Source organism: Bombus pascuorum, chromosome 5, assembly GCF_905332965.1.
Source record: "Bombus pascuorum chromosome 5, iyBomPasc1.1, whole genome shotgun sequence".
In the NCBI taxonomy this organism is placed as follows: Eukaryota; Metazoa; Arthropoda; class Insecta; order Hymenoptera; family Apidae; genus Bombus; species Bombus pascuorum.
Genome location: NC_083492.1, coordinates 16,287,161 through 16,302,021, shown reverse-complemented (window position 1 = coordinate 16,302,021; position 14,861 = coordinate 16,287,161). Strand labels below are relative to the sequence as shown.

Genomic DNA, 14,861 nt, shown 5'->3' with positions numbered 1-14,861 from the left:
GGTGGGGTTTTCGGTGGCTACCCCGACGGGGTAGAGGCGTCGGGACGCCTGGCGTTTGCGCGTTCCTGCGATCTGTCTCTGTCTTCGTTTACGTTATATCCGACCGTGTATGGCGTCCTCGTCTACGACGCGTCGACGTAGCCGGCATCTAGTCGACCTCCGTGCCGGATGACAAGAATCACTTCGAACAACTCGCTTCGCGGGCGTCAATTATGTCATCGGGTTTGTGGGATGTCGAAGGTTCTTGGGTGCTCTGCTTTGGGTAGCTGAGAAGGATGAGTGTTCCTTAGGTGCATTGGGTTTTGGAGCGGTAGGTTCGGAAGAATTTCACTGTGCAGATGCCTATGTGGAAAAAGAATGGAGGCTGGTACTGGAGTTTCTGTATCGGATAGGTGTAATACGTGAGCTTCTGAATCAAAAGTAATCAAACTTAGTTTTTGTAGATTTTGAAGAATCAAAGTGACTTTCAAGGAACTTAGTCTCCTTGATCCAATTCTGGAAATATTGAAAATCTTTAAAACCCTCTTTTGCCTTTCGAATGTCTTTAATTCTACGTGAAATGTATTCTCGGCCTTTCAAATATATTTACGTGTATGTGAAAAGAACCTTCAAATCCCAGAATTTTAATAAATAGTACATTCCATCTTCTTCCCTCTGAAAGTATCTTGATCCGCCAAACAAAGAAGAATCCCATTTAGTTCCACAAATACGATATCGATATTCCATTTCCTATAGATAAATGAAAAACGAAGTTCAAGTTTAAAATACGGATGGAAAAAGAAATGGCGGTGACGAGAAGAACATCGAACGACGAGAGGCGGCGGAGTACTCGAGCGAGCGAGCGAGCGAGCGACCGGCAGGCACACGAGACCGGCGCGCGTACGTTCCAGAGTATCTCGTCGTAGGCCGCGTGACAAACGGTCAGCGATATTAAAATCGTCGCGGGAACACGTTTTTCGTCCGGCTGCGGCGAACTGGAACATTGCTGCTGGCCCGTTCGGAGCAAACGCAATTTGTAGCTGTATGCGTGAGTGACGCGTGACTAACCATTCGCGTGTCACGTCATTTCTCTTTGATAGTAGTGGAACCGCGCTCTTCCCATTCAATGCGGTCCCACCTCCTCCTGCACCCTCTGCTCCTCCTAACCTCTCGCCTCCACCTGGCACGATTACAAATTAATTGAGAGTGAAACGCGAACGCACCGGTAAACGCTTTGAAAACGACGTCGACGGGAGCTAGAGGCGCTAATCATGAATAATGAATGCCGTGCCGGCCCGCCGCAGAACCCGCTTAGAAACGCACTGCCCGACACACGCGGATTTCGTACGATAATCCCGCCAAAGCTAAGGGATTTTCCGAATGTTAAATCGACCGACCAGCCATGCGTTCTTCTACCGCATCCTCGCGAGATTAATCGCGACAAATGTCGAAACATGGTGTTAAAGCTTTTTGAGTTTTGACGAAAATGGTCATTATCTTATTTCCGCGAGGGAAAATAATTGATGTTAGAATTCTAAAATTTCTTCAAGTGAGAAACTTCAGATATTTTATTACGATACGACAATTAACGATTCTAAATGAGATCCGACGATTGGGGAAGGTTACAAACAATGACAACGCAAGAAAGACGGAGTCCATCCTCAAACCCTTCTTTACTTCTTTCCACTCAGCCCACAATCTTCAAGTTTCTGTTTGAACCGATCTCATAAAAATATAAAATACTTCATAAAATCGAAGTAGAAAAAGTCGTACTTCGTAACTTGGAATCGCAAGAAAGCCAAACAATTCCACTAAATAGGACAAAACGAATGGAAAGAGCGAACGGATAATGTTCGACGAGACGTGAGTGCGTGCACCTGTTTCGCCAACGCTAGATTTTCTCCTACACGGTTTAATTGTAATCGAATCACGGTGACAGTTAGACGTATTGTCCTCGGCGGCCAGTTCTGGATTCGTTGGCCTGAAAACGGCCGACTATATTTGGCCACGAAACCGGTGGCCGCACGCGTATTCGACTGAACACGACGGAAATTCATCGCTCACCGTGCGCGACGGAATCGTGTCTCTAGAGTGCCGTATGCTCTCTTTTTCCCTTACCCTCTCTCCTCTCTTTCTCTCTCCTCCGCCAAGCACATATATCCCATTAAGTTCGTTAACCGAGGCACAATCGTACACGGTCCCCACGAATCGAGCCTCGCCGATTTTATGCGCCGTTACCACCGGTCGACAGCTTCTTCTCGCGTTTCGAGTTTTTGAGCCGCGTTTCACGGCAATTACGTTCGATGACTTTCCTCGAATTCGTCGCGGAGTCCGTTTACGGAAGGCGGAACAATAGAGAACCAACGACCCGAGTCTGATCGACGGCTGTTTCTACTGTGATTGATTGCAGACCGACGCCACTTTCGATCCTCCAGTAATATCGTATATGTCTATGCCGACGAGAAAGAGAGTGGATCGTATTTAACGAGATTCATAGGTTAACCTCGTACGGAATTGGTACATGGAATAAATATCGTTAACGATCAGATTCGCCCTAAAATTCGTTCGCCAGAGAACGAGACGAGATATCAACCTACTTTGGAAACACGGCGCTCTTGAGTCGCGATCGCAGCCACCCTCATCCCAGATGTCCCGAGTCGACTCGAAAATTCAATCCACTCGAACGAGAAGACGCGACAGAGGTCGCAACCCCGTTTCCCTCCAATGAGCATCTACGAAAGAGAGCAAAAAGGAAGGAAAGGAAAAGTCCCACCGATCCGAGTACTCTCAATCAACGGAAGCTTCTCCGTCTCGCAATCTTTGGAGATTACGAGCACAGAGAGAAACGTAAGACGGCTTGAAGTAACCCCCATGACGCGAAGGAAGGGTGCACGAGGTCTGTCCCGCTCCAAGACTCCGGGGATGCGACGTCATATCGATCAGGGACTTTCGGAACGGCCTAGCAGAGGGAAGGCTGAAAGCAATATTAACGAAGAAGAAGACGAGCACTAGGTCTATCTCCTCTTCCACCCCTCTACAACCACTTCTTCTCTTTCGCTCCCTCTCCCTCTCTCTTCTCTCTCATTCTCTCTTGCCCGTACTCTCGTGTCCTTGTCCGATCTGCTGGAGGGGAAAACGAAGGTACACTAACCCCAGATCCGAAGCAGCAACCTCTCTCTGCTAGGCGCGGCCTTCTGACGCCCGCTCGATAGAAACCCGACCGGTTCCAGCCAATGGGAGGAACGTACGAAGATAAAGCAGTCGTCCGATTGGTCGACGTGCTATTCAGACTGACACCGTGCTGATGGGAAACGGGCGAGCCACCGAGCCGCGTGGAGATGGAACTGGTCCCACCAGCATCCACGGACCTGGGGATTCTCCGTGCCGAGAACGAGAGTCATCTGGCGAATGCCGCTGGAGGCCGTTTTCGACGGCTGATTCTACTTACGTCTCCACGAGGATTCCAAGGAAATTGCCACGGGGTTCAAACGAAAGGACCTAGAGTGTCCTAGAGCATCGAATTGGGTCGAGGATCGAAATTTGGGTTTTTTAGGGGTGAGAAATTGCCTTATAGTTAGTATAGACAAAGTAGTTTGACGAGGCATAACATGTCCCTGATTATTCCTTTTTTAAATTCGTCATTTTTTAATGTGTTTAAAATAATCGAGAAATTGAGGTGCTATGAGCAAGAATTTGTATAATAAATAAGAAATATCGTTTTAAATGTAATATTTACAATTCGAGTTTTATCTATCGCAGCGCATACAACGTTTAAGTTTGCATTCAGCATTTTTTTGTTTTCGCTACTTACATCGTTTACTGATTGAAATCTCTCGATTTTGCGAAAAGAGATCATAACGATTTTGTGGGAGCAAATTGAAATGTTGGTAAAGAGTCGAGGAATAATAGTTTGATATATTTGCTTTGAGACTGTTCTCTGTTTCTTTAATTAGGTTTGCTTCCGAAAATTCGAGAGAAATAACACGGTTCAAGTGATGACAGATTCTCGAGTAAGGGACCTTGATCGACATCCTGGTATTGCTGTAGAGACGTATTCTAAATTTTGTAAATTGGCAATATTTCAAGCTAGACTTGAGTCGCTCCAAAACTCGTGTCCCGACTGGTTCCATCAATCGTGAGAAAGAGAAATTAATTAGCGTAATTGAACCCGAGTGTAATTTGAAGGCTTCGTTAACACTTTCTTTATGCTAATCTCGAAATACATGTATCTCGACGTCGTGCATAAGTAACTGCAGAGTTATTAGCAATCCTTATCCACTTCCCAACATCGTATCATCCAATTTCAAGGTAATCTAAGATTAACGAAGATTTACTTCATCCGTTAGCTGTGAAGATTAAACGTATCTTTGAAGGAACATAATAATAGTAAAATATTAATAGCGAAGAAATTTCTAGATATTTAACAAAATACTTTATTCTTCGTCTAACTACAATTAAATGATTTTTCAACCTAGATATCTAACTACAGTTTTTCGAATATTGTAAATGATTCAAAGTAAAGTCATATCGAACTTTTGCTGTTCTTCGATTCATTCATTCAATTACATACACATGTTATCTGCTGAAAGTTTGGAATTACAGCAGAAACGTAAAAACGTAAAAATGATTTTCGTCAATCCATTGCTAAAACGAATCTCCGACTTGCGATTCTTTTATCTTGGAATATTCTGTAGTCAAAAATCCATCGAGGTAAAGAAAATTACCGGAATTAGTAGAACATCCAGTATAGGCACAAGTAGAGAAACGGCTGCAAATGTTTGGTTGATACTATCTGTCATACATTACAGCAATTTGCAATCTCTACACCTATCAATACCTATCAAAAATAAACAACCGACAAATCTTCGAGATCTGATCTTCCACTCTTTCCAACATGACATCAAAGAATCTATCCAAGTAATATAACCAGTCTGCTCTAAATTCAGCGTATCTTGAGACGTTTCATGCTTCACGGTATCCTAAGATGAGCTTGAAGAGGCAAAGAATCGGTAAAATCGGTAACGGATCCGGGATGCTCTGTTCGGGCCCTTGATTCAGGCAGCGGTGCATCGTCTAAGCTCGGGGGCCGATTGCATTATGTAAAATACGGTGTTTCGCTCGCTACGTTATCTGGCTGGTGTAAGAGTAAATAAGTGCAAAGATATAACGGTTAATTTCCGTGTTAACCGCGTTTTATCGCGACGTCTATCCACAGCGAGCCGCCCAAGCAGCAGGATGCCGACTCTTTTCAGTGTGAATCTACCGCGGTCGCCTGTTCCACGTGTGTCTACCTTAACGCTCGCACACGGCCAGACACGCACAATGGCCATACCTTCACACACGGACATTCTCTACGTTGTAGAGCCTACAATATTCACAGTGTACATGCACACCTGTCCACCTTTGGGTCTCTCTGATCACGGAACGTGTGTTCCACGCGGTCTCGCGTGTTACCGTGCGCTCGCTACGTTGCTCGGGCTTGCATCTCGCGTTGAACGAGGACGTTGCAGCCAGAACGCGCGGACACGAGCTGAGAAGAGCAGACAGAGAAGGAAAAAGGGGGCGGCGGCGTTGGTGGTGGTGGTGTTCGGAACGAGGACACGGGAGGGAAGAGGGCAAACGCTCTCGGTGCGTGTGCGCGTGCATCAAGTATATTTATGTGCGGCACCGTCACGTGGGGAAGGATCGTAGATTGCGGCCTGGGACATGCCGGTGTTGGTGAATGAGGTTGACGTGGATAAATGGTATGTTTCCCCGCGGGAGACGTATACCCGGTGATCTTCCGGGCCCTGGACTCGCCGTACAACGGCCGATCGGAGTGCCACGGAAACTCCAGGAAGCGCACCGCCTTGATGCTCGTCGTCACAGCCCCTCGATTGCCACCGTGAATGTCACCAACCTTCGACAATCACGCTGGTACCGCCTGGTCGTCGCTGGGAGGTTCGCTCGATGCTCAGATTGAATTGTTAATAACGGAACGACTCAACGATAGTGTCTAAAAGCTCGTGGGAGGCCGAGTCCTGAGATCATAGTGGTTTTTCTGATCTTCCATGTAGCAACGTACGAACAATATTCTTCCATGCTCTTCGCGATTTTACAATATTATTTCCCATAATATTAAAATATTGTTATCCTAACAGCTACGCTTTTAACTTCTACAAAATTTCATCGACAGTATCTTTGTACTTATCAGAGTCTTTTTATATTTAGATTAAATTATTTTATACTAAAATATTTCTTTTTGCCTTAAAAAGAACAACCGGTACAAATATACCTATCCTGCATTTTCCCTGTGTTCTTTCACATAGAGCCAAACCTTAAGTCACAATGAGAAGCCAGGAACGCAAGGAAGCGCGTTTCGATGCGTGCCACAACGCACACCGTTAAGACCGACACAAGAAGAAGCCTGGAGCTGGGAGTAGCTCGAGTTTCATTCAACTCGGCACGGGTCGAGGCAGAAACGCGGGAAGCTTTCACCGTGGCGGCGTTCGAAATCTAATTAATCCGTCCGCCATTCAGGCAACGGCCAGTCACTTCATAAACACGATCAAGCCCGCGTGCAAGCTTGCGTGGGCGGTGAATCAGATCTGGCGAAGATAACGATCATCCGCGTAGCGTTTCGCGTTTGGTTTCTCCCGCTTTTACGAATCCTGTTAAGTTCGTCTCATTGTTCTGGCCGGCCTGTCAGGCGAAACGGAGGCCGAATGCTTGGCAACGAACCCACATAGACAGAGAAGGAAGGGAGGGAAAAGGTAGTGGATGACGGCGAAACAGGAGGTGGAGGACGGGTAGGAGGAATAAGAAAGCAAGGCAGGTCAGGCAAAGGCAGTAGAGGGTTATCTGATCGCGAGCGCGCGAATATCTTCTCGGCTTCCGGCGCCCAACCCGTGATTACCGCGTCGATTGTCTGCAAATGGAAGCTGAAAAAATGCATCTCACACTCTATAAGAAAAGCATAGTTCCCCTCGTGGCGAGAGCGAGCTGCGTGTTCGCGCCGGCGATATCTCGGTTAGCATCGTCCCACCTGCTTGGACGCGTTTAAGAATCCAGCATCGATGCGCTGGATCTTTCTCTGCATTATTTCGATCTATATTTCACCGTCTTTTTTATGATCTTAACGTATTATGTTAATTACTGTCACTTACGAATATTCGGACGCATATTTGTAATACATGTAGAAAAATTTTAATTTGTATTTAATCCTTTGCGATATCGGTGAATAGATTTGTAATATGATTGTTGAGTGTTAATAGCACTAAAAATTATTCGACTTGTATGAAATAGGTGTTAGATTTTGTGCAGACACAGTAGATATCTTAATTGTCTAAATGTTGAGTAATTAAAAGTTAATCACATATTCTGACACATTGTGATACTAGAATCAGGAAATGTTCAGAAAATGAATTTGTTCGGTTAAACTTTAAATTAGATGTTGCATTTTGTGAACATTAATTGGTCTTCTTATGGATTCTAGCCAAATTAATGCAATAAAAAATAATATTTTGATAGGTAACCAACAGTGAAAAAGTAGATAAATATATTATTCTCGAGTCATATCCTAGCACAGCAAATTTGAAATTAAAAGCAACAATGCATCAGAGAATCTAAGGAAGGTTTTAAAGAACACGCATGCACATCAGAGAAATGGAATATCTAGATTTTAGATACATAAATCCGCGCTTCGAACGAGCCGCGTTCTCCTATCGCATAAATATGGATTATTCTCGACCGATACCAGAGTTACAGTTCGTGAGCATGTTGAGTTGGAGCAAAAATGAGGCGTTCCAAGGGGAGAGAAGAAAATAGTACACGTGAAAAATAAATTTAAACGATAAGCGGAAAAATGAGACGAAATAGTGGCCGTCTCTGGTTACAGGAATCATTAACATCGCACGTATAATACATGTATATCGAATAATTTGTCTTATAGGATATATATGATATACGATATACGATTATATATGATATTTCTAATATTTCATATCGTTATTTGAACCTATAGTTTTGCCATGAATAAAGAAGAACCTCTCCTTATCTCTAATTGTCAAAATAGCGATTTATTTGAAACATCGAATAATTTGTTTGAAACATTTATGCGTAAAATATTTTCATCAAAATCCTTCCAAGCTTGCTACCTTGATAAATAGTTATTTTATTAAAATTTTCGAAAATACCGGAGCAGTATTTGACCCTGATTTCTTCGTCGCTCGTTATTCACGATAGAAATTGCAGGAAATTTCGGTAGATTAATGATCACGCTGCAAAATCGAACGTGTACAATTAATTCCGCGAAAATTCCACTCGTTGAAGCATCTAATGATCTAATATTTCTCTCTCGCGATCAATTAAGCTGGCCAAATCTCCCATTTTGAAATGGACCTTGCTCGATTCAAAATATACAATACTTATTGGAAATAATCATGAAATTTTCAATCCCATCGTGGCGACTCGAGAAACGAATAAATCCCCCATCGACCGATGTACCGCGCTATCAAATCGAGCATCTGATCGCAAAGGTCCACTCCAATTACTCCCCTCCACAGGAAGGGAAGAGAAACGCAAAATCATTGGATAACACTGTGGCGTCGTAACAACGGCGGAACCGTCGTCAAACCGGAAGTAGACCGGCAAATGAAATTATAAAAGTTCCATAAGAGGCGTGATGTTTTTTCCCTGCGATATAACAATGTTTCTATGCCGTTAACTGGCGGCCATTTATCACTGGCAACACGATACGCATTTCCTACTGCCCCGTGTAAGGAAATCGACCAACCCTCGCTCTTGTGTTTTTTCTTTTTCTCTCTTCCTCTCCTTCTTCCTCGCTCCCTGCCCCACCCAAACGAACATTTTCCCCCAATAACAAATGTGGAAATACAGGAATTGGAAGGCGAAGGAAATAAAAGGGACGAAGATGAAGATGAAACTCAAGCGGAACTCAACTCCAAATGCCAGTGTTCCACAACATTATTCCATAGAAATGGCGACAAAGACGAATAAAAAAATAGAAAAGACACAAAGAAGAAATAGGAACGAAGTGACACGTAAAGCTTTCCATCGGCCATAAATACGTGTTCTTGCTAGTTTTTTCCATCCGACAGCTTTCCGCCATATTTATGACGGTGAAACGACGCGATCCAGCAGCTAGGCGGGGTAACCCCGAAGGAATGAAATCCTCGTTATTCTTCGCGGCCGGTACGTTCGGTGTCTAGCATCCGGCGGCGGCGCGATTTATTTGAGCTTCCGTCTTTATCGTTGGCCAGGATCACCACGGGTGAAAGAGGATATAGACCATAACCACTTCGCGTTGGCTGGCTTCCTTCGCTCGTGGATCCCATATCCTATTATATTGCGCGCGAAAACCGCTGGCAAATGTTGGATGAACGCGAGCAAGAGTAGGGAGAAATAGGCACAGGGTGAGAGAGGGAAAGAGAGAGAGAGAGGAAGAGAGAAAAAACGAGAAGAGAATAAACGCGAAGACTCATTAAGAGGCTCGATGATAAAGTGAGTTATGGTACTCGCGGGGAATCGAGCCATTCCGCGAACTGTGATTGTAACAGTGTTTCTGGCTTGCTGCACCCGCGCCTTCGTTATTTATGTAAGCTCGTCCCGCGAAAATGTAACCGACTACCCTGAAATGGGAACGCCGTTCTGTTATCGCCCCGCCATACGTAATTCGTGTTTCTTTGGCTCGTCCTAGTTGGAAGAAGGAGAATAGAATTGTCTTACAGGTGTGATTTACAAACCGCACGATACCTCCTCCACGAAACTTTCCAATGATGACTCGTTGATTTTGCGGCAAGCTGAATTGTTTATTAACACTTTCACGGCCGCTCACACACTTTAGCGTTTAGACTTCAGTACATGTTAGAAATTACTTTCAGTTTTCGGTTATATCATTTGACTATTTCTTTTGCACGATTATATCGTATAAATACAGCGAGCCCAAGTTAAATAATTTAATATACCGTATCAGGCTTGATTTAGAATAATTAAGTGTTTCGAGAACACGTACGTACAATAGTATTTTGAAAACGTTTCAATGATAAGAATACAAAAATTTGTAATAGAGTATATAGTTCCTAATTAGCAATTTAAATGCAACCTTCCTGCTGTCTTTCTTTACACAAAAATATAATTTCTTTTGTAAAAACCCCATTCTCCAAGAGCTTCATACCAACCCAAATCAAAGTGGATCAATTTCAAGCTTGTATTTACACACTCCTTACAACCATTCCACCTCTTTTGCATTATTATCTTATTAAAGCGTTCGCATAAATAATTCCCTCGGTGTCAGAAGCTATCAACGACATCCTCTATCGGCCCTCGTCGTTTCTGGCCGCTGTTTAGTTCACCTGGACTGGCTCCGGTGTAAGCCGAGCGATAACCGTCGTTAACGGCGTGAAACGGATGGATCGAACGTTTCTCAACGACAGGAATCGACGAGGAAGGCTTGGATAAACAAGTCGACGGCTTCCCCATTCGGCGGGTTGTCAAAGAGGACAAACGAGAATGTCGTGTAGCTGAAAGTTGACGCGAGCCAGCGCGAGAAGCGGCTTCCCTCTGATGTCTCTAGCCAAACAATATCGTCGCTTGTATTTTTGGTTGTTCCAATCGGGGTTCGTGTTATTTTTGCGACGAGGGGGAATCGTTCCGCGGCTGCCTCTATTGCTTCTACTTCCCTGACGATTGTCTTGCAATTACGGTTTAATTGCAAGGGTTTGCGATAAGGGCTGGAGTGCAATTAAAAAGTAACCGTCTACGTACGTAACGATTTTATTAAACTTTCGCGGAAGAGTTTATGCAATTTGTTTTAAACATCAGTTTTACATTTGTCGTAATTTATTCTAATGAGAAATTACGCGCGTCTCGACGAATCTACTGTCACAGGCGGACCGTAAGCTTCAGCTCTGATAATTCAACGTTTCCCGGCGTCTGATGCACTTTCATGAACTTCATTTGTTCTTCTAATGTAAGAGAACTTTATAAGTTTATAATAATAATATTAAACAGTGCATTTAATTACCAACCAATCTTTCTGTTTATTTTAATTCTTCGTTGTTCAAGTAAACTTAAACTCTCAAAGATAATGCAATGAGTGACTGATGCTAACATTGTTGTAATTAATTATTCGGCAAATGTCACGAAAATTGTATTTAGAAATATCTAATTAGTACCAAAACTGGTATTCGATTAATTAACTCAAATATTCGGGAATTTCTTTTATGATATTCTTAGACACAATGTCCTACTCTATTTGGGATTTAAATCGGACGTACATTCTTTCTATTAATTCCTAGTAAAAATCAGAATTCTACTGTTTATAGATACGAACGTTTATCATAAATTTTGCTTAACGACTAGCCTTATTTATGCTCTTCTAACAATTTTCATATGCTTCAAATATTCAAATATTATTCCAGGGAAACATTCCACATTACCAATGGCGAATAGCCTTCATCCCATTCACGTTTATCACTGGTGCATCGCATCATCGATGGCTTGACCGTTTCGCGGTCGCAAATCCAAGGTTTTACCTTTGTGTGTATCGGTTGGCTGGGTCCTCGTACATAATCGTGACCGCAGAATGGTTCCGGAGCGTCATATCCTTCGGCACGATTAAAGAACCGACGACTTTAATCCCGGACGAGTGTCCACGGGAACGCTGGGAATACGATTCCAGCATAAAGCGACGACTTTATGGTTATTCGACGTACGATTCGCTGACGGGTTCACTTTGTGGAAGACAACGGGGCTGGAAGGAAGAGGAACAGGGAGGCGGAGGAAGACGATGACGAGGAGGAGAACGAGGACGACTCACGAAGGACGACAAAACGCAGCAGCCACGCCGGTTTTGCTACCTGAACGCTTGCTCCCAGCGAGAGCTTTCTTTCATCTAACGGGTGACGCGTTGTGAATTGAAATATTTGACATTTTAAAGTAAGAAGTAATTCGCTTCGTTTTTCAATTCTCCACAACAATTCATGTTCAGTTCTGCCACTTCAAGAATTTTTCAATTTCGGTGTTTTATTATTTGGAAAATCAGATTTGATATGGTACAGAACTTTTGGTTTATTGAATTCTGTCTGTGTTCGTTCAGTTAATTTTGTTTGTTCCTGTCGATATCTTTCTCGATATTATTCGGCTTGTTTATTCTTTCTTGTTCAACTAATCTTTAGAATCGTATGCAACAAAATTTCTTTTTTATTTTATCGCTAATAATAGGACATTATTTTTCCTGATGTTTGCGTAAAGAAGACATTATGCAGCAAAGTAGATAGATTTCTTTTTAAACAATATTTTTTACTGCTTTCTTAAAATAGTATGTCTCTAATTTATTCAGTTAATGCGGTAAATTTATAATAATTATACTTCATAGTACTCTTATTTTTGAACTGCATTAGCGAACAAATTTCTCTTTGGGCTAATCCATTTGTTATTTCGCTAAAGATAGAGATGGTTACTGTAAGGGAATTTGCTGTATCTAGTGGCTTTCCATGGAATCCCTTCTTGATTGCATGAACTGACTGTTAACGTAGCGCAGAAATAGCGGAGAAACATTTCAGAAATAAACTGTGAACTTCACCGTCAGGTGTAGCCATGAATCAAGCCGAACTTCGCCGTTTCTCATTCCTAAAACGAAGTCCTCCGCCTATCCAATGATCCAATCGTTTCCTCTCTCTTACTGAACCCGATATTATGGTACCAGCACATACTGTTATTTTGCGATTTAGTTTCACGATACTTCTGCGTGCCTTTAAATACATTTTTAGTATCTCTATAAGGCGAATAAAAATTTGTACAAATAATTAACGCAGCGTGAAATATCTAGGTACTACATTCATCGTGTTTATCCTCATTAATTCTCCTTGCCTTGTGCGTTCGTTTTAAACTTATCTTCGATTACAGACACATTTATTACAGTATTTAAATCTCTTCCAGCGAGCCACTTACCTTTAGGCATAAAATATTTCATAAAATCACTCGTTAATATTTTTTATCATGATCTTTTGGTGGTTCTGTTTCCTTTTTATTGTTCTTTTTATATTTGTTATGCAGAGCAGTTTCAATTTTCTAAAAGGAGGAAAAGGAAATTTCTGTAAGATTGGAAGAGGGTAGCTAATTATTATTTTTATCAAATAACCAACTGTTTCTTCCTTCTTCCTCGGTTAAATTTGGTAGAATTCTGCTCTTATTTAAAAGAAACGATATTCCTATACTTTATTCGACAAAATATAAATTCTGTGGAAATATACCTTCCTCAAATTTTACTTAAATTTGTCTAAAAATTTTTTGAGCAACCTTGTACGTTAGTTTAAATTTCCTGATCCTCTTCCGTTACAATTCGCTTTCAGTATTTAAATTCACAAACTTTCGGTGAAAGAACCAAAGAACGAAACAGAAACTAATTCGATTTCCAATCGTCCACGAATGCTCTTCTCCTGTAAAAGGAAATCTTAATCGCGATTCGACGCGCGTATCGGAGGAGGAACCTGAAGACGACGGCAGTACACCCTATAGAGAGACAACAGAAGGGTCCTGCGCGCGAGAGGCGTAGACCACAGAGAAAACGCGGCGTGCTGAGAGTTGATGTGTGGCCATTGTGACGGAATTTTGATAACGACAGGGAACGCCACGGGGTATCCCGCGGCGCTACCCGCGATTCGGACGTCGGACATAATTCTCGTAAAATTCTCGGCTTTATGGTAATGTCCCTGTCTCTGTATTGCCATGGCAGGCCGCGTCAGCTTCGAATTTTCTCCCCGAACCGGCTCGATGATTTTTTTCTTATCACGATCGGCCAAGAGCTGCCAGATGATTCTCTGACCGACCAGTAATGTCCCTCTTAACTCTGGAATCATCGTATAAAACATCGAACATGGAACTTTTACTTGTTTCGAAAGATACGAGCGACAGATATTTTCCAGCTTCTTGAATTTTTATTCTTTTCAATCGAACCTTTTCTAAATCGTTTGGATTTAGTGTCCATCGTTCGAGGATGATGTGCTAAGTATCGATATATTGGCTGCTGGATATGATTTTCAAATATGTCAAAGTATGCGATAATAAATTTGTCAAAAATGTCTACGATTGATTAAACGAATTTCTAAAATCATCGACTCACGTCATAATGTAGTGTGTCCTATTTTTGTAATTTAAAAAATCGTCGCTATCAGATGTAGCCGGGAAATAATCGTGATTGACAATTAATGTAGAAGAAATATATTTTTACTCGACTGGTGCGACATATGTTAAGATAAAATTCACGAATGATATTCTCAAAATTTACGACGTTAAAGTAATGTTATCACCTGGACATCAATATGCCGTAAAAAATTCCAAATTCTACAAGGTAGCATTCGGATTACAACTTCACTAATGAAAGAAGCTCGAAAGTTTCGGTTGCAGCATTTTCACACGACAGATACACGAGGATTTACCGAATTTCTCACAAGGTCCCGGCTGTGGCCGGGGCTGTAACAGATAAGATCTTGCCCGGTTATACATAACGCCGGAAAGTCCGCGTTCCTAGCGTTCACCGTCTTGATTCCCGCTCTAACCGCGAGTATCAACTTCATCTTTATCATCGTCGTTATGGCGTCGCCGCGGGATGTCGACCCTTTCGGGTTCTAACCTCTGAGTCTCCTAGCGATGGGGCAAGCTAAGGAGATAAGCGTAAGCAAGATTAAAGTACGCCACTTTTGTTGCCTGCATTTCCATTTTCCTCGACGAAACAGGGAAACAGTGGAAGATGTTTAGCGTTTTCGCAATTAGACAGTGACGTTCACTGTCTGGCTAACGTCAGGCAGATTGTCAAAGCGTTTAGGATTGATTCGAATTGATACGTTGAATAATTTTTTCTTTTTCTTTTTTTTATTGGCTAA

General features: G+C 42.5%; 2 long non-coding RNA genes across 3 annotated transcripts in view; both read left to right on the top strand.

Moving 5' to 3' along the window:
• The window catches only part of LOC132906977 (uncharacterized), an 83,503-nt gene extending 70,922 nt beyond the window's left edge, over positions 1 to 12,581 (top strand). For both annotated transcript variants that reach the window (XR_009658079.1, XR_009658080.1), the window contains one exon: positions 11,400 to 12,581. This is a non-coding gene — a long non-coding RNA (uncharacterized LOC132906977). The remainder of the gene's footprint in view (positions 1 to 11,399) is intronic.
• LOC132906976 (uncharacterized) lies at positions 152 to 6,302 on the top strand. Its single transcript, XR_009658078.1, has 3 exons — positions 152 to 310; positions 736 to 6,039; positions 6,288 to 6,302. It is a non-coding gene; the product is annotated as an uncharacterized LOC132906976 (long non-coding RNA).
• Positions 12,582 to 14,861: the final 2,280 nt, after the last annotated feature.